This window comes from Arachis ipaensis, chromosome B01 (assembly GCF_000816755.2).
Source record: "Arachis ipaensis cultivar K30076 chromosome B01, Araip1.1, whole genome shotgun sequence".
Taxonomy (NCBI): Eukaryota; Viridiplantae; Streptophyta; class Magnoliopsida; order Fabales; family Fabaceae; genus Arachis; species Arachis ipaensis.
In genome coordinates, this window is record NC_029785.2 from 105,702,887 (window position 1) to 105,729,668 (window position 26,782).

At 40.4% G+C, this 26,782-nt stretch overlaps 1 long non-coding RNA gene across 1 annotated transcript in view; it reads right to left on the reverse strand.

Annotated features, from left to right (window-relative positions):
• LOC110271781 overlaps nucleotides 1-23,002 on the reverse strand; it is a 36,324-nt gene extending 13,322 nt beyond the window's left edge. The window contains exons 1-2 of the long non-coding RNA XR_002362436.1: nucleotides 22,255-23,002; nucleotides 6,736-7,770 (exon numbers count right to left, since the gene is read on the reverse strand). This is a non-coding gene — a long non-coding RNA (uncharacterized LOC110271781). The remainder of the gene's footprint in view (nucleotides 1-6,735; nucleotides 7,771-22,254) is intronic.

The window sequence follows — 26,782 nt, forward strand, 5'->3', positions numbered from 1 at the left end:
TCATAAGTTGGAGGTTGAGAAAAGTCTACCTCCACATCATTTTCAGATTCACTTGGAGAAGGTTCTTCAAACTCAAGGGGTTCAGTTGCGGATGCACGTTCAGCACTAGGATGGCTTGATTCATGCTCTTCATCAAGGGAACTTGCTTCTTGATCTATCCCGTCCAAGTCTTCATAAGGAATATGCCATGGGGGTGTGCACTAGCCTCCTTGACATCAACTTCAATCTTCTTGGAGGAATACTCTACAACTCTAGATTCCCATGGAGGTTCAGCGTGTCCTAAGTCTTCAACCACTTCTTCCTCTTCAACTATTACGGCTTCCTCCACTTGTTCCAATACAAAATCACGTTCCTCATTTTCCACCGGAGTTTCTAATGTCTCCTTCATGCTACGCTCTTCTAATAATTCTCCACATGTAGCCATGGGAGTTCTTTGAGTATCGAAGTGTAGGGAGGCAAAATTACCTACCACCTCGGTCAAGGTAGCTATGAACTCTTGTGTTGTCCTTTGCATCTCTCTTTGTCCTTGAAGAAGAACACTTAAAGTGTCATTCATTGGAGGTTGGGGTGGATATGAGGGTTCATTATTTGGGAGGAAAGGTTCATGATAAGAGGGTGGTTCATCATATTCAGGATGTGGTGGTTCAACACTCTCCATCTTTTCCACTTGTTGCACAACACACTTCAATCCTTGGTTCTCAAGTTGAGTTTCCTTAGCCGCGAGAGCTTCGGGTGCCATTTGGCTCACCACTTGGTCCAATTGATGAAGGGTTACATGAAACCGATCCATTGTTTGCTTGAGACGATCCTTTGATTCTTGTTCCGCTCGGACTGCATAATTAGGATCATATGGCTCGTGGATGGATGGATATGGACATGGTGTATATGGAGGTGGTGGTTCTTGGGAGTAATTGGGTTGGAATTGGGGTGGTTCTACGTATGGTTCATATGGCTCATAGGGTGGTTGATATGGTGGATATGGGTCAGGATCATGTGAGGGTGTTTGGTAGTAGGGGGCTTGTGAGTATGGTGGTTCAAAGCTATGTTGAGTAGCGGGTTCATAGGCATATGGTGGGACTTGTTGGTAACTACAAGGGGGTTCACCATATTCATCATCTTGGTACGCACCCTGGAATGGCTCTTGACCATAGTAATTTGGTGGAGGTTGGTTGTCACGAAGAGGTCCACCATAACTATTGTCTTGGTATGCATCATAGAATGGTTGTTGGTGATAGCACATTGGAGGGGGTTGTTGCCGAAAGGGTTGATCAAATCCTCGTGGCTCCTCCCATCTTTGATTATTCCGACCTCGATGCATGTTCTCATTATAGCGTCCATTCCTTGCAACATAATTTGAACTAAACTCATAGCCAAAGGGGTAAGAATTCATAGTATCAAGAGAAATAAAAACTAATAAAAATTAATAAAAATAAACTCCTAAAACTAGAAACACTAACAAAGAAACAAAAAAGCAAATATTTACAATAACCAATAATAAGGCACACGTTTGCGATTCCCCGGCAACGACGCCATTTTTTTGACAAACGGATTTTTGCTAGTAAAAAATTCACAAAAGTAATCACGTTGTAAGTATAGTTTCTAAACCAACAAAGAATCCTTTCGTACAAAAACTTGTTTGTCACTAATGCAAACCCAATAAATTAATAACCGAAGTATTTAAACCTCAGGTCGTCTCTCAAGGAATTGCAGGGAGGTTTGATTTACTATTGGTTATGGAAGAGTATCTTTTTGGGGTTTTTGAATAAGGAACAAGGAAATAAAATGGCAAGAAAGTAAATCAATAACTAGAAAAGCTCTTGGTAAGGTATGAGAACTGGACGTCCTATCCTAGTTATCCTTATCAATTGTGATGAGAATTGTTCATTGCTCCCACTTAGTTAACCTCTAACTATGAAGGAAAGTCAAGTGGATGAATCAATTCGATTCCTCAAGTCCTAGTCAACTCCTAAGGAAAGATTAGCTTAGAGGGATCCAAATCAACTAGCAAATTTCAATTATCAATTAACAAAAGAGTTTGATAACTCAAGAGTCTCCAATTAATCAATTCAAGCTAAGAATGTAAAAAGCGAAATTAAAATCATAAATATGAGATACCTCAAATTGCATTAAATAAAAAAATCAAATCTAACATGGAGTTCATAAATCAAATTGGGAAAATAAATAAACTAGAATGCTAGAATAAATAAAAGTAGAAGAGAAACTAAATTAAAGGAACATTGAACTTGGAATTGAGAAGAAATAAACCTAAAACTAAGAGAAATTCTAAAACCTAGAAAGAGGAGAGAGCCTCTCTCTCTAGAAAACTACATCTAAAATCTAAAATTTTTTGTGAATGAATGTTGTGTCAATGAATATGTTGAGTCTCTGCTTGTCCCCTAGCTTTAGTCTGCGTTTCTGGGCTGAAAACAGGGCCCAAACTCAGCCCAAAATCACCCCCAGCGTTTTCTGTGATTTCTGCAGGTAGCGCATGTCACGCGTACACGTCGCTTGTCTTCTGCGCTAGTCACGCGTACGCGTCAGGTACGCGCACGCATCGTCGTGCAAACTCCAATCCACGCGTACGCGCACGCGTCGATCCTCACTGGTTGTCTCCTTTATTTCTTGTGTTCCTTCCATTTTTGCAAGCTTTCTTTCTATCCTCTAAGCCATTCCTGCCTTATAAAGTCTGAAAACACTTAACACACAGATCACGACATCGAATGGTAGAAAAGGAGATCAAAATTTCATAATTTAGAGGCTTAGGAAGCAAGTTTTCACCCATAGAACAAAATTGGGAAGGAATTGTAAAATCATGCAAATCATATGAATAAGTGTGCAAAGACTTGATAAAACCCACTCAAATTAGCACAAGATAAACCATAAAATAGTGATTTATCAATGGCTGTCCGAGCTTCATACTTGAGATCGAACTGGGACAACTCGACTGCCCATTGTAGAATTCTTCCAGCTAAGTCTATTTTCTGTAGAATACTTTTTATAGGTTGATTGGTCTGTACTCTGATAGTGTGAGCTTGAAAATATGGCCGAAATCATCGAGAAGTGAGTATAAGGGCGCAGGCAAACTTTTCTATCTTTTGATAGTTTAGTTCAGCCCCTTGTAGAGCCTTACTGATGAAGTAGATGGGCTGTTGCCCATTTTCGTCTTCTTTGACTAGTGTTGAAGCTATTGCTCGACTTCCTACGGTGAGGTATAGGATTAGCTCTTCACCTTCCCTGGGTCGGGTTAAGATGGGTGGTTGCCCCAGGAATGTCTTGAAGTCTTGGAAGTCTTTTTCACATTCTGGGGTCCATTCGAACCTCTTTCCTTTCCTTAGTGTTGCGTAGAAAGGGAGAGATCTTAATGCCGATCTAGCTAGGAATCTAGATAGAGATGCCAGTCTTCTGTTTAGCTGCTGGACCTCCTTAACACAGGTCAGGCTTTTCATGTTAAGTATGGCCTGGCATTTGTCCGGGTTTGTCTCGATCCCCTTTGAGTGAGCATGAAGCCTAAGAATTTTTCAGCTTCTACCGTGAAGGTACATTTCACGGGATTAAGTCTCATCCCATGCTTTCTTATGGTGTCGAACACTTCAGTGAGGTCGGATAACAACGTTTCCTCTCTTTATGTCTTTACCAGCATGTCGTGTACATAAACCTCCATCAGCTTTCCAATATGATTGGCGAACACTTTGTTCATCAATCTTTGATATGTATCCCCTGCGTTCTTAAGTCCAAAGGGCATGACTACGTAGCAGTAGTTTGCTCTTGGGGTTAAGAATGAGGTTTTCTCCTGGTCGGGTTGATACATCGGGATTTGATTGTATCCCGAGTAAGCATCCATGAAGGAGAGGTACTTATATCTCGATGAAGCATCGACTAGTGTGTCTATGTTCGTGAGTGGGTAGGGATCCTTTGGGCAGGCTTTGTTGAGGTCGGTGTAATCAGTGCACATCCGCCACTTCCCATTTGACTTCTTGACCAATACTACATTGGCTAGCCATAGTGGGTACTTTACCTCCCTTATGAACTCTGCCTCTAACAAGGCCTGTACCTGTTCCTCTACAGCTTGTGATCTCTCTGCACTGAGCTTTCTTCGTTTCTGTTGTACGGGCTGAGATCCAGGGTATACTGCTAGTTTATGGCACATTAGTCTGGGATCGATGCCAGGCATGTCCACGGCCTTCCATGCAAAGAAGTCGGAATTATCCTTTAGGAGCTTTGTTAATAGCTCCTTGAGGTCTCCTTTTAGATTTGTCCCTATATTTGTTGTTTTGTCCTGAGTTTCACCGATTTGAACTTCTTCGGTCTTCCCCAAGTTCTATAGCATTGGTTTTCTTTCCTCTGGGGTCACCTTTAAGGTTCAGACTTTCATTATAACAGCGTCGCGCGAGTTTTTGTGCTCCATTTATGGTAGCGATCCCTTCTGGAGTTGGGAAATTCATGCATAGGTGCGGAGTGGACACCACTACGGCGAGCTGGTTCAGTGTTGTCCGACCTATTAGGGCATTGTAGGCTGAACTCACGTCGACTACGATGTAGTCTGTGCTTAATTTCCTAGACCGAGTTCCTTTTCTAAAGGTTGTGTGTAGTGGAATGTACCCTAGTGGCTGAATTGGGGCGTCTCTTAGCCCGAATAGGCTATTTGGGTATGCTCTGAGTTCTTTTTCTTGTAGGCCGAGCTTATCGAAGGCGGATTTGAACAGTATATCTGCAGAGCTTCCTTGGTCGACCAATGTTCGGTGAAGGTTGGCATTGGCTAGTATGATGGTAATGACCACGGGGTCATCATGCCTCGGGATGATGCACGCGGCGTCTTCTTGAGTGAAGGTAATAGTGGGGAGATCGACCAACCTATCCCCTCTTCCGACATGGTGCACTTCTTTATGGTGTCTTTTACGGGAGGACTTAGAGATCCCTCCTCCTGCGATTCCTCCGTTTATCATGTGAACATGTCTCTCAGGGGTGTTAGGGGGACGTTCAGCTCGTCCGACCTCTTCATCCCTTCTTCTCTTTTTTGGTTGATCCACTCTATTGGCTAAGAACCGATCTAATCTCCTTTCTCGTGCCAATTTTTCTATGACATTCCTTAGGTCGTAGTACTCGTTGGTAGAATGCCTGTAGATTCAGTGGTATTCGCAATACTCTGTCTGACTTCCACCTCTCTTGTGTTTAATCGTGCGAGGCGGTGGGATCTTCTCAGTGTTACATATCTCCCGGTAAACATCCACGAGAGACACCCGAAGAGGGGTGTAGTTGTGGTACTTTCTGGGTTTCTCAGTAGGTTGGTCTTCCTTCTTCCTAGACTCTTTATCCTTGTCCCGAGGTGGGTAGGAGAATCCAATCTTTGAAGTTTCCCCTAATCGAGAGTTCTCCTCCATATTAATGTATTTTTCTGCCCGTTCTTGAACCTCATTGAGAGATGTTGGATGTTTTTTAGATATGGAGTGACTAAAGGGTCCTTCTCGTAAACCATTGATGAGACCCATGATGGCTGCTTTTGTTGGAAGATTTTGTATGTCCAGGCATGCTTTGTTGAATCTCTCCATGTAACTGCGGAGGCTTTCCCGATCTCCTTGCTTAATCCCTAGCAGGCTTGGAGCATGCTTGGCTTTGTCTTTTTAAATGGAGAATCTAGCTAAGAATTTCTTAGCGAGGTCATCGAAGCTTGTTATCAACCTTGGCGGCAAGCTGTCGAACCACTTTATTGCCGTCTTGGTCAACGTGGTCGGGAAGGCTTTACAACGGATTGCATCTGAGGCATCTGTAAGATACATCCAACTTCTGAAATTGCTGAGATGATGGCTTGGATCAGTCGTACCATCGTACAGGGTCATGTTGGGGGCTTTGAAGTCCTTTGGAACTTTGGCTTTCATGATCTCTTTTCTGAACGTGTCTTGTGGGAGCTATCTTCGTGGTTGGATCGAGTGGTTTTAGTTTTGAGGTCGGCTTCGAGTTTTAGGAGCTTGTCCTCCAGCTCTTGACGCCGTCTTGTTTCTCTTCAGAGGTCTCTCTCGGCCTCTCGTTGCCGTTCAACTTGTTGTTCGAGCTGTTTAAGACAATCCTGCTGTTCACGGATTGCATTTAAGATCTCTGTATTTGGGGTTTGCTTGTCTCCTTTTGATTGAGGTGTTTCCTTTGATGCAGCATCCGTGTTCTTATGCGGCATTCTTTCTTCCAAACTAGAGTTATGATCGTTGTCAGGATTGTTTGCCATGATGGTGGGATGAGTTCCAGGATCCCCGGAAATGGCACAAATGTTTCGAGGGTTACCTAAAACTGAAGGTCGATCTCGGATGAGATCTTCGGGTGTGATCGAAGCTGTTGGGTCCGACTTGCTGGATCTGGAGATGCTATCGATCCTTGGTCACCGGAGGGTGGTGGTACCTGCAAGAGACTCCAATGCTTAAGTTAGCATGGGCTTTAGGTAGGTTTTGTTAGTAGAATTGAAATATGAGTTATACCTGGGTGCTCCAATGTATTTATAGTAGTGTGGAGTGACCTCCCTTGAGATAAGTTAGTTATCTTATCTTATCTTTTTATGGGTGAGTCCGCTTATCTTTTGGCCAGCCGCCTTCAGGTGGGCTGTGATCTTCTACTTTGGGCCTGCTTAGGCCCTTATAGCGATTTGGCCGAGCTCTTTGGGAAGAGGTCGGTGACCAGCCAACCTTATAAGAGGTCAGTCGTTCTTGTCTTCGTCCAACCCGGATCGCATAACTCGACCCAGGGTATGAACACCTATGTAGCTGAATCTTCTTCTTGTTTGCTCTTTTAATTGAGATCTCACTCACCGATTTATCAAACAAGAAACCTTTCTCCCCAATTCCTGATAAACTGAACGAAAATAATTACTCCACATGGCGTTATCAAGCTCTTCTTACCATTCAAAACATTGGAATGGAAGATCATCTTTATGCAGAAAAAGGTACCTGAACAATTCATCACTGGTCCAACCAAGAAGATACAATCTGAATCTGACTTTTACAAGGCCTGAAAGCTTCAGGATCTTGCTCTCTCTACATGGATTGTAGCATCTATGACTCCAATCTTTTGAAACAAGATCCTTGGCTCAGGTTGGTTCTATGAAATTTGGGGCAAAATTAATTCTTACTTTACAGTCGCATCAAATGCAAGAGTACAATCATTGAAATCGTAGTTGAAATCCACCAAGAAAATAGCTTTTGCTTTTAACTACTTAGCTCAAATAAGAATGATTGTTGATTCTTTCTTTGCTATCGGTATTGTTCTTGAAGATGATCACATCTAAGCCATTCTTGATGGCTTTCTGAGGAATACAATGTTTACATAGGCACTGTTATGTCTAAATTAGGTTCCTATCGTGTTATAGAAGTGGAAAACTACCTTTTAGCATATGAAAATATGCTGGAAAGATTCAAGAAATCTGACTCAGGAATGCATATAGCTAATTTTGCTCAATCATCAATGTCATTTCATGATACTAGAGGTGGTTATGGATGTCGAGGTACAGGGGGTCGAAACTCAAGAGAAAGAGGAATATTTGGTTTCACAAATAATAAACCTCAATGCCAACTTTGTGACCGATTTGGCCATGTCATTTGGAGCTGCTACCATTGCTTTGAATTTTCCTTTACCCCACCAACAAACAACTATAATTTCCAACGTCCAATTTCATATGGCAATTCTCAACCTCCACCACCACCACCACTCTCCTTCCATCATCCAAGAGCATGTATTTCTATCCTTTCCTCTATAAGTGAAGCTGCGTGGCTTCTAAATTCTGGTGATAGCCACCTGATAAACCACTATTTTATGGTTAATATTGTATTTAATTGTGTGATTTTGTCATGATCCTTGCCCACTTATTCATCAATTTATCATGCATTTAGATTTCCTTCCTAAATTCAGTACATGTTTGAAAATTGCTTCCTAGAGACTTTAATTATTTACTTTTAATTCTACTTTATTCCATTCGATGCCGTGATCTGTGTGTCAAGTGTTTCAGGCCTTATAGGGCATGAATGAGATGGAGATTTGAGAGGAAGCTAGCAAAAATAGAAGGAACACAAGAATTTGAGGAGATAACCAGCGAGAAGTGATGCGGTCGCATGGCTCACGCGACCGCGTGAAGGAGCACAAATCGCAGCTACGCGGTCGCATGGCTTGCGCAGCCGCGCGGATTGGAAAGCGCAAGCGACGCGGTAGCGTGGACGACGCGAACGCGTGGAGAGGAAAAAGTGCAAGCGACGTGTCCGCATGGATGACGCGATCGCGTGACATGTGCGATCTGCATAATCTGCAGAATTCGATGGGGGCAATTTTGGACCTTATTTCGGCCCAGTTTTCGGCCCGGAACAACTGACTAGAGTCAGAGAATATGCAGAAACAACACACTCATTCATTCAGTAGTTTTAGATCTAGTTTTTTCACTCTCTTAGGTTTTTCTCTCTAGTTTTTAGGATTTTAATTTTTCAATTGATCTTAGCATTGGAACATTGAGAAGAGTTATTTCCTCATCAAGACTTCATCATTCTAGTTTGTACTCGTTGGGAGACGACCTGGGACTTAAAACTCCCAGTAATTTTAATTTAGACTCTCTGTGACATATTTCTAAATTGATAGGCAGATTTTCGGTGAGTTAAGAACTATACTCGCAACGTAACCATTTTAATAAATTTTTAATTCACCAGCTTCTGCTTCCCATCAATTTTTGGCGCCGTTGCCGGGGATCGAACCCGGGTCACCCGCGTGACAGGCGGGAATACTTACGCCGTTGTCGGGGAACTGCTAACGTGTGCCTTATTATTGGTTATTGTAAATATTTTTCTTTTGCTTGTTTAATTATTGTTGTTTTTCCTTTTTCTCTTTATTTGCTACTATGAACTCTCCCCCCTCTCGCTTTGAGTTTGGTTCTAATATTGTTAAAGGAAATAGAAGTTACAGTAGGAATGTGCATCAAGGTCCGACCAATCAAGGATGGATGGAGCCAAGAGGATCTAATCAACCCTTTAGACAGCAACACCCTCCGAGATATCCTGGACAAAGACCATTCTACCGTGCATACCCAGCTGTAAGACATGGTGGACAACCTTGTAACTACCAACAAGCCCCACCCCGTGCATATGAACCATCCTTTCAACATAACCTCGAACCACCACACTCACAAGCTTCTCTTCACCATTCGCCATCATATGATCCTTCCTTACCCTAATACCAATCCAATCGTTCCCAATCATCACCACTTTCCTTTGTATCATGTCCAAGTCTGGCAAACCGCGAAGCAAAGGATCGCCTGAAGGAAACAATGATTAAATTTCAAACAACCATTCAACAACTGGAGCAAGCACTAATTCAATGGGCCACTAGGCGCTCAAGTATACAAGGATCAACAACAGCTCCATGTGGACAGCCCAATGAAGAGCGTAGCATGAAAGAAATACTAGAGACTCCAGTGGACAAGACAGAAAATGAATTCGTACTAGAACAAGTGGAAGAAGCTGTCATTGTTCAAGAAGAAGAATTGGTTGAAGATCTAGGCGATGCTGAACTTCCTTGGGAATACAGAATTAAGGAAAACTCCGTCCGAGATGCCACAGTTAATGCTAAGGAGGATACCGTACAATCTCCAAGGCAAGTCGTTTACGAAGAATCAGACAGAATGATCCAAGAAGCAAATTTCCTTGATGATGATAGTCACAAGTCTAGTTCTCCTAGTAATGAACTTGCGTCCGCAAGTGAATTCTCTGAGATCGAAGAATCTTCCCCAAGTGAATATGAAGATGATGCGGAGGTAGATTTCTCTCAACCTCCAATCTATGACTCAAGTGATGAGGAAGACATAGAAGACTTTGACCAAGATACAGATACAATTGAAGATCTTTGCAAGGAAGTGGAAGAATTCACAGAAGAGCACAAGGAAACGGAACTCGCAGAACCACCAAAAACACCTATCCCAAGGCCATTGCCACCCAATACAAGCTTCAAGTGGGTACAATCCTTAACTTATAATTTTACTTATTCACTTGAATATGGTTTGCTTGAAACAGATGGCCAGCTTAGAGCTCTTTGCAGCTTTAAGAGTAAGAGGTAAATGGCTCGTATTCAGAGCTGGTGCACCAGGTTCAATAAGGTTCCACACTTCACCTCGAAGTACACGGATTGGTATCGTGCTCAATTGCATGGATCACGGAGGACGTTTGGTCGCCACGGTGAGATTCTACTAGGCAACGGCGCCATTTTGAAAGAGCAACGGAAGATTGATGGTTTAGAGGTTATAAAAACTCTCGTTGTGAGTATAGTTACTAAACCAAGCAATCAACATTTCTTACAAACGTGTTGGGTGTCACAAGTAACAAACCCCTTTGAAATTGATAACCGAGTATTCAAACCTCGGGTCGTCTTCTCAAGGAACTGTGAGGAAGTGTGTTCTTATTATTGGCTATAAAGGTTGTAATCGGGGTTTAGACGGTGAGAAGCAAGTAATTTAAATGACGAGTGAATTAAATGGCAAGTAAAAATAAATAATAACTGTAAAATAACTTTTGGCAAGATAGGGGAAATTAGAAGTCCAACTTAGTTATCCTTCTCAACAATAATGAAAGTTGTATCTTAATTCCACTTGGTCAACCTTTACCAGAGCAAAGGAAAGTCAAGGGACTAATTAAATTGACCTTTGAATCCTAATTAATTCCTAAGAAAAGGTTGGGATTATTTAAGTTCAACTCAATTAGCAAGGTAACAATTATCAATTATGTTGAGTTTAATAACTGTTGAGTTACTGAATTCTTAATCAAAACCAAAAGGGGAAAAAGTAAATTGCTGAATTAATAAAAGTGTCCTTAGATGGGAAGCAATGGCAACTTAAATCAAGAGAACAATCATAAACTGAAAATACCTCAAATTATCATTAATTCAATTAGAAATCTGTAACATGGAATAATTCTTAGATCAATTTATAATAATAATCAATTCAAATGTTGGAATAAATAAATAGAAGTAATACTAAAAGAACATTAAACCTGGATCCAGAGTTACTCTTAAAACAAGAAGAAATCCTAAATCCTAAAAGAGAGAGAGAGAAGATCTCCCTCTCAACTAAATCTAAATCATTGAAAGGTGAAAATATGCGAGCTCCCTTTGAATGGGTACATTCCCACACTTTATAACCTCTGGTCTATGCTGTCTGTACTTGGATCTGGGCTAAAAAGGGCTTCAGAATTCACTGGGGGCGTATTCTGTAATTTCTGGTGCGTGGCCTCTGTCACGCGTCCACGTGGGTCACGCGGTCGCGTCATTCGGAGCTTTTCCTTGCCACGCGGTCGCGTCAGTCATGCGACCGCGTCATGTGTTTTCTGCTTGAGGCGCGCGGTCGCGTCAGTCATGCGGCTGCGTCGCTGCTGATTCGTGCTTGGCACGCGATCGCGTCGTCCATGCGATTGCGTGGATACCGATTTCTTTAAAGCTCCGTTTTGTTTCCTCCTTCCATTTTAGTATGTTTCCTTTTCCATCCTTTAAGTCATTCTGCCTTAGAAAATCTGAAACTACTCAACACACTAATCACGTCATCGAATGGAAATAAAGGTAATTAAAATAATTAATTTTAAAGCTTCGAAAACATGTTTTTTCATTTACATCACATAATAAGGAAGGAAAGGTAAAACCATGCAATTAATGTGAATAAGTAGGTGAAGGATTGTATAAATCACTCTAATTAAGCACAAAAGAACTCATGAAATATGGGTTTATCAACCCCACACTTAAACATTAGCATGTCCTCATGCTAAATTGAAGGAGACAAGGGAATAAGTATGAACATGCAGAAACTCATGAAATGCAATGCAATCCTACTTATATAAATAAATGCAACTAGATGATTATTGTCCACTTGATCAAAAGTAAATAAGCCTTTCAAAACAGTTACAAATCAAATTCCACTAATTCTATCATTATACAATAAAACTGATAAAAGTGCAAGAAGATAGCTTATGAAAGCAGGAAACATGAAAATTCAAGCATTGAACCCTCACTGGTAATGTATGTACGCTCTAATCTCTAGTGTATAGGGTAATCACTCAATTCTTTTCTAGTCATGTTTTCTAACTTTTGTTTTTCTCTTAACCAATCAACAACAATTAATATACCAATGCAAACATCATGAGGTCTTTTCAGGGTTGTAATGGGGCCAAGGTGCAAGTAAGGATATACATATGGCTAAGTGAGCTTTATAAATTGAATCTTTAATTAACCTAAGCTCTCACCTAATATACATATATTCTATATACTTTTAAATTCATGCTTAGCTACCCATAATTCCCTTTTTCAACCCATACTCATGTTTCAACTTTGTATTTTAATTCTATCATATGTGCATTGATCTTTGAATTCTGAATTTAACATTGGGTTAATTTTGTCCCCTTATTTATTGATTTTTTTTTAATAAATAAAGCTTATCAATGCACATAGATTTTTCATTCTCATATCTTCACATGAGTAGGTATCCAAATTCCCTTTAAATTTTCATGACACATTCCCTCAACAACTTTTGTTCCCACAATTTCCCATACTTAACTAGCACACACAATTCTATCTTAAGCTAACCAAAGATTCAATTTGGGATATATAATTGTTTTTCAGCTTAAGGTTAGTAATGTGGTAAAATATAGAACAAATGGGGTTTCAAAGGCTCAAAGTGGTTAACAAGGGTAATTGAAAAGGGTAGGCTTGATTTGGATAAGTGAGTGTAAACAAATGATGGCCTCAATCATGTGCAAACATGTAAATATAATAAATATTGGACATATAAGATAAAACAAAATATAGATTACAATCATAGAGAAGTAAACACACAAGAATAAAATGATTATGGTTAAATAATGTAACCATACATAAAGGCTCAAATCTTTCACAGGTTGTGTGTTCTTTAGCTCAAACATCATGTTCCAAATACAACTCAAGAAGATTTATCATAAAAATTTTGAAAAATTAGTGAAATTTTGTTCCAAAGATAGATTTTTAAAAGAAACTTATTGTCTTTTAAATCAAGTAGAACATGCATGCAACTATTCTAACCTATGCAGTTTATTCTATTCTATAAAAGAAAGAAAATCTAACTAAAATATCATAATTATTGGTGCCAGAGAAGAGAATTTACCTCCGGAAGTCAGGTACTGACCGACCTCCCCACACTTAAGGCTTTGCACCGTCCTCGGTGCCATCTGTCAGGAACAGGGGTGGGCTAGTGGCAGTATCTCCACAGTCGGGATCATCATGGCTCCTGGTACTGGTAAAAGAAGTGGAGTCCGGGGTGTCTGAGTCTCTGAAGCGTCCCTTGAGTAGCTCCTTGAGGTGTTTGAATCGGCGCTCGTTACGGCGCTCTCTCATCTTAGCTTTCAGTTCATGCCGATCCAATTTTTCAAGTATCTGCTGGAGCAATTTCTCGGTTGTAGATGCTTGTGGTGTTGAAGAAGGAATATCTTCAACTGGCTCAGTAGGCTGGCTTGTAGTGGCTGCTGAAAGTCTGAGGTATTTCCCGTGAGGGACATATTGATCCTCCCGTGGAAGCATGGCTTTGGTGTTCCCAGCTCTGTAAGAGACTCCGGCTGCTGAGACAAGATCTGAGACCAGGGCAGGAAAAGGTAGGTTGCCCGCGATTTGTACGTGTTCCATAGCATGCCGGATATGTCTTGAGAGATTCAGAGGTTGGTCTGTAAGGATGCACCATAGTAGAACAGCCATGTCTGCAGTGAAGGAGGACTCGTGAGTGCTTGGAAAGACGTAATGGGACATGATCTGTGCCCATACGCGAGCCTCCAAGGTAAGTACGGAAGCCAAGATTCCCTTAGGGCGGGAACGGTGGTATCCGTAGATCCAACGGCTGCCAGGTAAAGCGATGACTCCGAAAACGAAGTCCCAGTCAAATTGGTATCTCTGGCGCTGAAGGGTGGCTTCTTGAAAAGCGTCCATTCCTGCAGGAATAGGGGGAAGACTCAGAACTTGCTGAATGGCTTCTTCTGTGATGGGGACTTGCTTCTGCCGGACATAAACAGACTGCAGGGTCGGCATGTAGAAGTTGGAGTAGAACTCAACTACCCAAGAAAGATTGACCTGCCTTGGCTGTTTCCGTAGGAAACCCCATTGTCTTCGCTCAATTTGCGGCTCAACAAAGGTGGCAATATTGGGCAGGAGGGTAAGAAGGTATTCATTGTTATAGTTTCTTTCTGCCAGGATGGGGAACATCTGCTCACAGTAGCAATTGGAAAATCGCGCAGCGTCCTTTACTGGAAAGGCTTTCTCTTTTTCGTCAACCTTTATTATCCTCTTGACTCGTTTTGTTGAGGGCTTGACTGCGGTTGAAGAAGGCTCTGCCACTAATGCTCTTTTAGTTCCTCTTCTTGCTGGTGGTCTGGAAGTTGCTTTCTCTTTTCCTTTCTTGGTGGCTATCCTGAAAGAAGGGAAGAGAAAGAAAATTAAATGCAAAGAGAGATACAGCAAGGAAGGAAACGGAAAAGAGGGTGAATGATGCACAGTAAAATGTAGATGACATTAACACATGCTCTCGAGTACATATGAAAAGCCATCAATGGGAAATAGCTAGTGCATAAAAAGACAAGTGAATGCAAGGTGTTTATTGGCATGCTGGCAAAGGGCATGAGTAGCATAGACCAAGCATTACTTTGTAACAAACCATCACGTTTGTATTGACAATTGAGTTCAATTAATAAAATAATAGGGGAAAGTTGTGAAAAGCAAGCATTGAATAGTATAGGAACATAGAGAAGTGCATAATGCCACATGGGCTTTTTCACAAACACATAGCATGCATGTTAAACAAGATGTAAAAAGTATGAAATTGAACGTGCAAGCAATCCCCTAAAAAAAAAAATAATAATAATTGTCAAATAAATTGTAACAAGTCACAAGCATATGGTGAGGGATAATGACTCAAAAAAATTTCTAACACCATGTAAAAAGGGAAAAGAAGAATAAAGAAAGTAAAAGTTTGAAAAGAAAAAGAAAAGAAAAAGAAAATAATAATATATACATAATATAATAAGAATGATAGAAAAGAGAAGAAGGAAGAAGAAGGTAAAACCTTGTTAATGGAGGAGAGAGAGAGAGAGAGAGAGAGTGAGATAGAAAGGAGAAGGGGGAAAGAAGAAAGAAGGAGGGAAAAGAAAAATTAGGATTTGGAGGAAAGAAAGATAAGATAATTTGGCAATTGGGGTTTAGCTGTGCGGCGCATGCGACGCTGCCGCCTGGGGCACGCGTTCGCATGGGGACGCGTCAGGGAAGGGGACGCGATCGCGTCTGTCCCGCGGTCGCGTGACCTATGTTGCGCTGCTGGCGCGAGTGCAGCCTCGCTCCAGCACAACTCTCTGTTTGATTCATTTTAATTGCCAAAATTGGGTGACGCGATCGCGTGGGTCACGCGATCGCATGAGTGTGTGTTATAAAATGGGGGACGCGGCCGCGTCGGCGATGCGGTCGCGTGACGAGGATTGTGCTTCCAGCACCAATCCAGCACCACTCTCGCACAATATAGCATAGTGCACCCTTTTACGTCGAAAATGCAAGGCACGCGGCCGCGTGAGGCACGCGGTCGCGTGGGAGGCCATGATTTCCATGCGACGCGGTCACGTGGAGTAATTTGTGCCATTGGCACGACTCCAGCGCTCCTCCTGCGTAACTTTCTGTTCATTTTTATTTTTCTTTACTCCTTCTGCCACGTGGACGCGTTGCTGGTGCGATCGCGTCGTTCGGAGAAATTTTTTTTTTTTTAGAGAAATGTAAATACATGTAATTGAAAGAGCACGGAAGCACTAATAAAGAGAAGAGTTATTAAAGAAGAAAAACTAAAAGTGAAGAAAGGAACGATCATACCGCGGTGGGTTGTCTCCCACCAAGCACTTTGCTTTTACATCTGTAAGTTGGACGCTCCACTAGTTCAATCTGCTGCTATGTGGGGATCTTCCAAGTGGAAGATCTCAAGCTCCTTATTTTTCTGCACCTTCTCACCATGGTACAGCTTTAGGCGGTGTCCATTAACCTTAATAAGTTCAGAACTTGAAGGATGGCTTAGGTGATAGACTCCGTACGGTTCAGTCTTCTCTATTCTATATGGACCTTCCCATTTTGATCTCAACTTACCGGGCATGAGCCTCAGTCGAGATTTGTAAAGGAGAACAAAATCTCCAGGTTAGAACTCTCTCTTCTTGATGTTTTGATCATGCACAGCTTTCATCTTTTCCTTGTATATTCTGGAGTTCTCATAAGCTTCTAGGCGAAGGTTCTCCAGTTCCTGTAGTTGCAACTTTCTTTCAGTTTCGGCTTTCTCAATTTCCATGTTGCACTCTTTAACTACCCAGAAGGCTCTGTGTTCGATTTCAACTGGAAGATGGCAAGCTTTTCCGTAAACTAAGCGAAAGGGACTCATCCCAATGGGTGTCTTGTATGCTGTTCTATATGCCCACAGTGCATCTTGTAGTCTGGTGCTCCAGTCTTTTCTATGAGGCTTCACTATCTTCTGCAAGATACGCTTAATTTCTCTGTTTGACACCTCGGCTTGCCCATTAGTTTGGGGTGGTAAGCTGTTGCAACTTTATGGATTATCCCATGCTTCTTCATCAATCCTGTTAGTCTCCTGTTACAAAAATGGGTGCCTTGATCGCTCACGATCGCTCGTGGTGATCCAAAGCGGCATATAATATGGTTTCTCACAAAGGAAACAACAGTGTTAGCATCATCAGTGCGGGTAGGAATTGCTTCCACCCATTTGGAAACATAATCCACAGCTAAAAATATATAAAAATATCCACTAGAATTCGGAAATGGACCCATGAAGTCAATGCCCCAGACATAAAAAATTTCACAAAAAAGCATATATTGTTGAGGCATCTCATCCCTCTTGGATATGTTACCAAATTTCTGGCATGGGTGACAAGATTTACAAAACTCAGCAGCATCTCTAAAAAGAGTAGGCCACCAGAATCCGCAGTCCAAGATCTTTCTAGCTGTTCTTTCAGGGCCAAAGTGTCCTCCACTCTCAGATGAGTGACAGGCCTCTAAAATGGACTGGAATTCTGATTGAGGTACACATCGTCTAATTATCTGGTCAGTGCCACATCTCCATAAATATGGGTGATCCCATATATAATATTTAGACTCGCTTTTCAGCTTGTCTCTTTGATGTTTAGAGAAATGTGGAGGAAATGTGCGGCTAACTAAATAATTAACAACAGGTGCGTACCAAGGGACTACCTCAAATACTGCTTGCAGGTTGTCAAAAGGAAAATTATCATCTATAGGAGTAGAATCATCCTTAATATGTTCAAGGCGACTTAAGTGGTCCGCTACTAAATTTTGATTACCACTCCTATCCTTTATTTCTAAATCAAATTCTTGTAACAGCAGTATCCAACGTATAAGTCTTAGTTTGGATTCCTTTTTAGCTAATAAATACTTTAGAGCTGCATGGTCCGAATACACTACTACTCTAGTACCAAGTAAATAAGCTCGGAATTTATCCAGAGTGAAAACAATAGCAAGTAGCTCTTTCTCAGTAGTAGTATAATTGGACTGGGCAGTGTCTAAAGTCTTAGACGCATAGGCAATAACAAAAGGATCCTTACCTTCACGCTGAGCCAGCGCTGCTCCTACTGTATGGTTGGAAGCATCGCACATGATTTCAAACGGCTGGCTCCAGTCGGGTCCTCTCACAATTGCGGCTTGAGTTAGAGCAGTCTTCAGCTTATCAAATGCTTGTTTGCAATCTTCACTGAACTCGAACTCAATGTCCTTCTGCAGTAATCTGGATAAGGGAAGTGCCACCTTACTAAAGTCTTTAATAAATCTCCTGTAGAAACCTGCATGGCCAAAGAACGAACGGACTTCCTTCACCCCATCTAGAAAGCAATAATGTGATTTACCTGACAGGCGATCCAGCATTTGATCAATGAATGGAAGTGGGTAGTGATCCTTACGGGTATCTTGGTTGAGACGCCTGTAATCAATGCAGACTCTCTAAGCATTCTGAACTCTAGTTGCTATGAGCTCTCTATGCTCATTCTTCACGGTAGTGACTCCGGACTTCTTGGGCACCACTTGTACTGGGCTTACCCATTCACTGTCTGAAATGGGATATATGATACCGGCTTCCAATAATTTGGTCACTTCCTTTTTGACAACTTCCAAGATGGTGGGATTCAATCTTCTCTGGGGTTGACGGACAGGTCTTGCTCCCTCTTCTAAAAATATTCTGTGCTCGCATACTTGAGGGTCGATTCCCACTATATCTGCCAAACTCCACCCAATTGCTTTCTTATGCTTCCTCAGCACATCAAGTAACTGCTCTTCTTGTTGAGAAGTCAGTTCTCTTGCAATAATAACTGGAAGCTTCTGCTCATCCTCAAGGTAAGCATATTTGAGATGTGGAGGGAGAGGTTTCAATCCTAACTTTTGATCATGGGTAGGCTCTGGATTGTCTGGGGCTTGCGAAAATGGCGAAGTGTCCCCATTGTCAGTTAAGAGGGTCCCCACACTTGGATCTTGTCCAGTGTGCCTCTCTTCAAACTCTTCTTTTTGAACTTCAGCCACACTTTCGTCTATGACATCACACTGGAAGATAGAACGATCTTCTGGGGGTTGTCAATGACTCCATTCAGATTGAAGATCACTATACGGCCATCTATTTCAAAGGAGTATGTTCCTGAAAAAGCATCCAATTTGAATTTTGATGTCTTCAGGAATGGTCTTCCAAGTAGGATTGATGATGGCTTATCTAAATCATTATGTGGCATCTCCAAGATATAAAAATCAGTGGGAAATGTGAGCCCTTTAATGTTCACCTAAACATCTTCAGCAACTCCAGCCACTGTAATAATGCTTTTATCTGCTAACACAAAATGAGCTGCCGACCTTTTTAAGGGAGGGAGCCTTAAAACATCATATATAGACAAAGGCATTATACTGACACATGCTCCTAAATCACACATGCAATCATAAATTACTACACCACCAATAGTACAACTAACTATGCAAGGACCTGGATCACTATATTTTTCAGGTAATCTTCCCATTAAAGCAAATATAGAACTACCTAAAGGAATAGTTTCTAATTCATTAATTTTGTCTTTATGGATACATAAGTCTTTTAGAAACTTTGCATATTTAGGTACCTGCTGAATAACATCAAAAAGGGGAACAGTTACCTCAACCTTTTTGAATATTTCTACCATTTTAGGATCAGGTTCCAGCTGCTTCTTGGGCTTCCTTGCAAGTTGTGGGAATGGAATGGGAGTAGTGTTTTCTGTGGTGCCTGTGCCTTTTGGTGCTTCTTCCTGTGGTTGAGCTATCTCTTCTTCAGCCATGTCCTGTATATCCTCTTCCTCTTCAACATCTTCGATTTCCACCACCTCTTCAGCTGAGGCGTATTCTGGTGAGCTTGGTTCCTCCTGATTCCTCTCCTGCAGTGTGGTTCCAGACCTCAAGGTGATGGCATTAATGCCTCCCTTCGGATTGGGTAATGGTTGAGAGGGAATTCCAGTGGTGCTTGAAGGTTGGTTACTGGAATTTTGTGCTGAACCAAGTTGTGTCAATAAAGCTTGTAGAGTAGAGGTGAAACCATTCAGACTGGCGTTAATATTGTTCACGATGGTATTTTCCATGGCCAGTTGTCTTTTCTCAAAAGCTTGTAATAAATCTTCATTAGAAGATACAGAAGAATGTGTAAACTGAGAGGTTTGCTGCTGATTGTTCGGTGGTCCTTGGTTTTGCCTCAGGTGAGGTGCTCGGTAAGGTTGATTTTGCTGCTTGTTGTTGTTATTATTCCACCTCTGATTTCCCTGATTATCTCTGCCTCCCCTATTATTGTTGTCCCTCCAATTCTGGTTTGAATTGTCCTGCCATCCATGGTTATTATTTCCACTTTGATTATACCCTTGGTTGGGGCGGTCATAGAAGTTGTGAGTGGATGCCACCATGTTGTCTTCTTGTTGGAGCTGCGGGCATTCATCAGTGTAATGGCTATAATCAGCACAAATTCTGCAAATTCTTTGTGGGACTAGTTGTTGGTTTTGCTGCGGTTGAGTTTGCTGAGCTTGTTAATTTAACTGCATTTGCTTCAGCAGGTTGGTCATCTCACAGATGCTTCGATTTAGAGCAGCAGTCTCTATGCCAGAAGATACTTCTGCAATGGCTTTTGAATGACCTTGCTTCTGTCTGTGGTTTCGAGTAGATTCAGCTAAATCACTGATCAATTGCCAAGCTTCATCAGTGGTCTTGTACTTATTCATAGACCCATTGCTGGCACTTTCCAATGTGGTCTTATCTTGGGGCCTCATACCTTGTGTGATATAGCTGAGTAGCACGATCTTGTCAATCATGTGGTAGGGGCATGCTTCCAGAAGATTATTGAAGTGCTCCCAGTATTCAAAGAGAGTCTCATTGTCATCCTGAACAATTGTAGAGATATCCTTCCTCAGTTTATCAGTAACTTCAGATGGAAAGAATTTCTCCAGAAACTCCTTTCTGAGTGTATCCCAGTTGGATACATTTGCTAGAGGTTGAGTGTAGTACCACTCTCTTGCTTTTCCCTCAAGAGAGAACGGAAAAGCTTTCAGCAAAATTGAAGTTTCATCAATGCCATCACGCCTGACAGTAGAACAGGCTGCCTGGAAATCTCTCAAGTGCTTGATAGGCTCTTGAGCAGGTAGGCCATGAAACTTGGGCATCAAATTCAGCAGTGCGGTCTTTATTTCAAAATCGGTAGCTACCACTGGATGATGCGCTTGAAACGGTTGTATTGTAAAATCAGGAGCTCCTTCCTCCTGAATGGTAACTCTTCTAGCTGCCATGTTTTCTACGCGTAAAACAACTGAATCAGTAGAACGGGGGCTGATTTCTTCCTCAAATTCACTTTCAGATCCGCCTTCAGAGCGGGCTAACCTACGCTGTTCTCGCCTTATTCGTGAAATTGTTCTTTCAATTTTAGGATCGAATATTAGCAAGCGCGGATCAGGAAGTGAACGTGTCATTTGACGGAAGAAACATGCAGCTCATAGTAGCAAAATTAAATAAAATGCAAATAAATAAATTCTAATTAATAAAATTAGCACTCTATTGCAACTCCCCGGCAACGGCGCCAAAAATTGATGGGAAGCAGAAGCTGGTGAATTAAAAATTTATTAAAATGGTTACGTTGCGAGTATAGTTTTTAACTCACCGAAAATCTGTAAAGGGATTGGCGTTGGTGACAGGATAGCAATCCAACATTTAACCCAACTATAAATTTCTCCTTCGATCCTTCCAACTCAAGAGTTCCTTTTAATCAACTCCCTATCAAGTAATGAAACTACTCACGCATTGTAAATAAAGAATCCATGGCACATAAAAGGGAATTAAAAGAAGACATGATTATTGGAATTGAATTTGAATTAAAGAGAAATAATCCTTGCATTCATTAATCATAAAAATATCTGAATGACAAAATTGAACATAACAAAGAACATGGAAGAATAAAACTAAGTTAAGAGAACAAACTAGAATGATGAAGTCTTGATGAGGAAATAACTCTTCTCAATGTTCCAATGCTAAGATCAATTGAAAAATTAAAATCCTAAAAACTAGAGAGAAAAACCTAAGAGAGTGAAAAAACTAGATCTAAAACTACTGAATGAATGTGTGTGTTGTTTCTGCATATTCTCTGACTCTAGTCAGCTGTTCTAGGCCGAAAACTGGGCCGAAATAAGGTCCAAAATCGCCCCCATCGAATTCTGCAGATTATGCAGATCGCACATGTCACGCGATCGCGTCATCCATGCGGACGCGTCGCTTGCGCTTTTTCCTCTCCACGCGTTCGCGTCGTCCATGCTACCGCGTCGCTTGCGCTTTCCAATCCACGCGGCTGCGCAAGCCATGTGGCCGCGTAGCTGCGATTTGCGCTCCTTCGCGCGATCGCGTGAGCCATGCGACCGCGTCACTTCTCGCTGGTTATCTTTTCAAATTCTTGTGTTCCTTCCATTTTTGCTAGCTTCCTCTCAAATCTCCATCTCATTCATGCCCTATAAGGCCTGAAACACTTGACACACAGATCACGGTATCGAATGGAATAAAGGAGAATTAAAAGTAAATAATTAAAGTCTCTAGGAAGCAATTTTCAAACATGTACTGAATTTAGGAAGGAAATCTAAATGCATGCTAAATTGATGAATAAGTGGGCAAGGATCATGACAAAACCACACAACTAAACACAATATAAACCATAAAATAGTGGTTTATCACCACCATACAACTCATGACTCTTTAATTTGTTAACTTCATGCTCAAGTCAAGCAAGTTCAGATCAATTGTTTGTGGAAAATGGCACAGGTATTAGTATCACTGGTAAAGATTGTTCTATTATAACGGATCTTTCTAAAAAGATTGTATTTCATTTGAATAATTTGTTACTAGTTCTTGAAATTACACATAATCTCATGAGTGTTTTAAAATTTGCTGCCGATAATCGAGTTTTCTTTGAATTTGGCCTGATTTTGTTGTCATTCGTGATCAAGCTACTCGGGAGCATCTTTTCCAAGGCGTAGTTAAAAATGGAATCTATACTTTTGATCATCTCTATGTGCCAAAACCGATTTCTACAATACATTCTGATCTATGTGCTATATCAAGTACAAATAAGCATCACATTAGTTTTGTCTATAGATTTCCTAATCATTTTGTCTTTAAACCAAATAATTCTGACCTTCAAAATGGTTATGGATGTAGCACTATAGCTTATAGTTATAATAAGACACCTACTATTGACTTATGGCATAAACGATTAAGCCACTATGCAATAAACACTGTTGAGACAACGCTTAAACGATGTTCTATTTTCATCTCTTCTAATATCAATCCTGATCATGTTTGTGAAATTTGTTCGGTTGCAAAAATTCATAGCTTGCATTTTTCTATACTGACATTGTTTATACATCACCTTTAAAATTAGTTTTTGCAGGTATTTGGGGTCCATCGCTAATAACATCAAGAAATGGATATATGAAGAGAGAACTTTTGCGTGGCCTAGAAATTCGCAGAATAAATCCTCGTTGTAGGTATAGCTTCTAAACCAACAAAAGTTCTTTATCACAAACGTTTTGGTTGTCACAAGTAACAAACCCCTTTAAAATTGATAACCGAAGTATTTAAACCTCGGGTCGTCTTCTCAAGGAACTGCAGGGAGGTGTTCTTTATTATTGGTTATGAGTTTTGTAAATTAGGGGTTTTGAAAGTAAGGAACAAGTAATTTAAATGACAAATAAAATAAATAAATAACTATAAAATAAACTCTTGGCAAGGTATGAGAATTTGGAAGTCCTATCCTAGTTATCCTTATCAATGGTGATGAGAATTGAGTTTTAATCCCACTTAGTTAGCCTTTACTAAAGCAAAGGAAGGTCAAGTGGACCAATTAGTTTGATCCTCAGGTCCTAGTCAATTCCTAAGAAAGGACTGGAGTTATTGAAGTTCAATTCAATTAGCAAAGATAACAATTATCAATCACATTGAGTTTGATAACTCATGAGTTACCAATTACTTAACCAAGCCCAAAAGGGGAAAAGTAAACTTACTTGAATAAAAATGTCTTCAGATTGGAAGCAACAGTAACATAAATAAAAGAAAGCAATCATAAACTGAAATACCTCAAATAACATTAATTGAGAGAATCATATGTAACATGAAAGAGTTCATAAATTAATTTGAGAAAATAATTAAAAAGGAACATTGAACCTAATAAAAAGAGACAATTATGAAGGCGAGAAAAATCCTAATTTCTAGTCCTAAGAGAGAGAGGAGAGAACCTCTCTCTAAAAACTACATCTAAATCATGAAAAGTGAATAATCGAATCCTCCTCCTGAATAGATGCATTCCCCCACTTTATAACCTCTAATCTGTGCCTTCTGGACTTGGATCTGGGCCAAAAAGGGTTTCAGAAATCGCTGGGAGCGTTTTCTGTAATTTCTGGTGCGTGGCGTCTGTCACGCAGCCGCTTGGGTCACGCGGTCGCGTCATCTGGAGTTTTCCTTATCACGCGTTCGCTTCAGTCATGCGTCCGTATCATCTGTGTTCTGCTTAAGGCACGCGTCCGCGTCAGTCACGTGTTCGCGTCGTTGCTTTTTCGCGCTAGGCATGCGGCCGCGTCGTCCATGCGTTCGCGTCGCTGCCAGTTTCTTCAAAAACTCTATTTTGTGCTTTCCTTCCATTTTTGTATGTTTCCTTTCCATCCTTTAAGTCATTTCTGCCTTAGAAGATCTGAACTACTCAATACACAAATCACGACATCGAATGGTAATAAAGGGTAATTAAAATAATTATTTTTAAAGCATAGAAAACATGTTTTTCACATATATCATATAATAAGGAAGGAAAAGTAAAACCATGCAATTTACATGAATAAGTGGGTGAAGGGTTGAATAAATCACTTAAATTGAGCACAATATATATCATAAAATATGGGTTTATCAATATAAATACTATATATGCTTTGTGGATGCATATTTTAAGTTTAACTTTATTTTAATGATTGTTAATAAATCTCAGGCACTTACAACCTTTCAAAATTATAAATTTCTCATGAAATAACAAACTGGATATAAATTGAGAGCTATACAAATTGACATGGGTGCTGAATTTCTGCCCAAAGCCTTTTCTTTTGTCCATCTGACGTGTCAGGTGAAGTCTGATGTTCAATATCACAATGCTAGGTGTCAATACAAAATTATTGCATGGATTAAAATCCCCCCTTGCAACTCAAACATTGTCGTTAGTAGTTTAAATGTGTTCCGCTCCTCATTAAAAGGATAGGATTTTCATTATCCATCCATGTGAGAAGACTCCATAACAGCAGGCATGGGTACTGCAAATAGTGGTTCTTCATGCTGTCACGACAAAAGATATGTTGGGTGCAAGGAGAATTGGACCGCAAGGATGAGTTCTGGTAGAAGCAACCTCGAAGGAGCATCGAAGAGGAGAAAGAAGAAATTCGTTTCACCTATGTGCAACTGTGGCACCTATATCATCTTATTCGAATTCGGCACTTTGCAGAGTCTAAGGAGACTTTTTTGTTCTTATTTCAAGGTAAGTTTTATGTTTTAGTTCATGTTTTCTGAAATATTTGGTGTTTATGGGAGTTTAATAGTAAGTATCTTTGTTGTAGACCAAAACACCACATTGCAAATACTTTACTTGACTAGCTAGATGAGTATGTTGCATCTTTTGGTATTGATGAAGTGGCCACAAAACATGAAGTTGCAGACCCAATGAAAAATAGAGCTGGAGATGAAGATGGTTGAATATAAGAATCTTGACAAATATAGTGGTGGTCTTAACATGTGCAAAGTGTTTGACTTACTTTTCATGGGCATTGGAATAGCAATGGGGTTTAATTTAGTTATTAGTGGATGCTGTTAGAGTGCTTTGTTAGTACTTTGTTAATGTTTAGATGATTTGTTAGTGCTTTTTATTAATGTTTTGTAAGTGATGCAATTTGGATTTGCAAGGGAAGCATTGACTACGAAGTTGTAATCAACTATGTTCTTAGATTAATAGACATTTTCTATTTAGTTATTCATCATGTTACAATTGATGAATTCTGTATCATTGATTCACATATTGAAGGTTTGAAATGTTAGCAAACATAATAATACAAGACAACTAAACAAAGTTAATAGATAATCATTTCAAAAGAAGGACAAAGTTTCCAAAAGTTACTCCCAACCATGTGAGGCCCTTTCTAAAATGAATAACAAACCATGTCACAACCTATCACTAGTTTTCCAAATTTGACAGTAGCAAAATAAAAACATAAATTGTCAAAAACAGAAAGTAACCAAATCCATGTCTTAGAAGACAAGCATCCTAAAAAACTAATTTTACGTAGATGGCCTAAAATTTGGTGTTAGAATGCACTTGAATAGTCTTAGCTCTTAAGAAAGTCCTTCCACTTGCTGTAGCCATTATTTTTTTTGGATATGGCCTCAGGAATTTTTGGTGGGCTGATAGACCCTTAGTTGTTGCAGGTCGAATTATTGCAGGATGAGTTAATGGCGTTCGAGTTGGTGTAGGCTCAGTATCCATGGGTTGTTGATAGTTGAGAATTCAGAGGAGCTGGTGGCCTAAAAGTCCTTTCGTTGAGGATCATTGGGATCGTTCCAGTAAATTTTCTTGTACACCAAATACCCCAATCCCTTGAAAAGTTCCTCTAAGTCCTTCTTATTAATGAAATCCACATCCATTGGAGGAAATTTCTCAACCTTTCCACTTAAGTAACGTAGCTTACAATTTGCAGCTCTTCCAAACTTTATGCCATGGTTAAATATAGGGTACCACAAACACAAATATTTGCAACATTTTAAACCTAAACCATTAAAGTTTTTTCCTAATAAGCATCAATGACAGCTATGAAAACCATGACTAAAAACACTACATTTTATCAATAACTTGGAATATTAACTATGTTTTTGAAAACCTTAAATTAATGAACCCTAATCAAAACAGTGTTCTAGGGTATCACAATTCAAGGATTAACTCGGATTCAACAAAAAGAAGGGGACGTAGTTCATGTACGCAGTTCATTCTAAGATACATGCATGCAAAACAAGTACATTATCAACTAACATAAGAGAAACCAAAACAGGGAAACTAACCTTTCACATGTGCCACGAAGCTACGGTCAAAACCCTCAAAACGTCTGTCAATGACTCGTAATCAGGCCAACACTTGCAACGTTGTCATTGACTTTTGGAGGGAAACACTGGTGGAAGAAGATGTGTT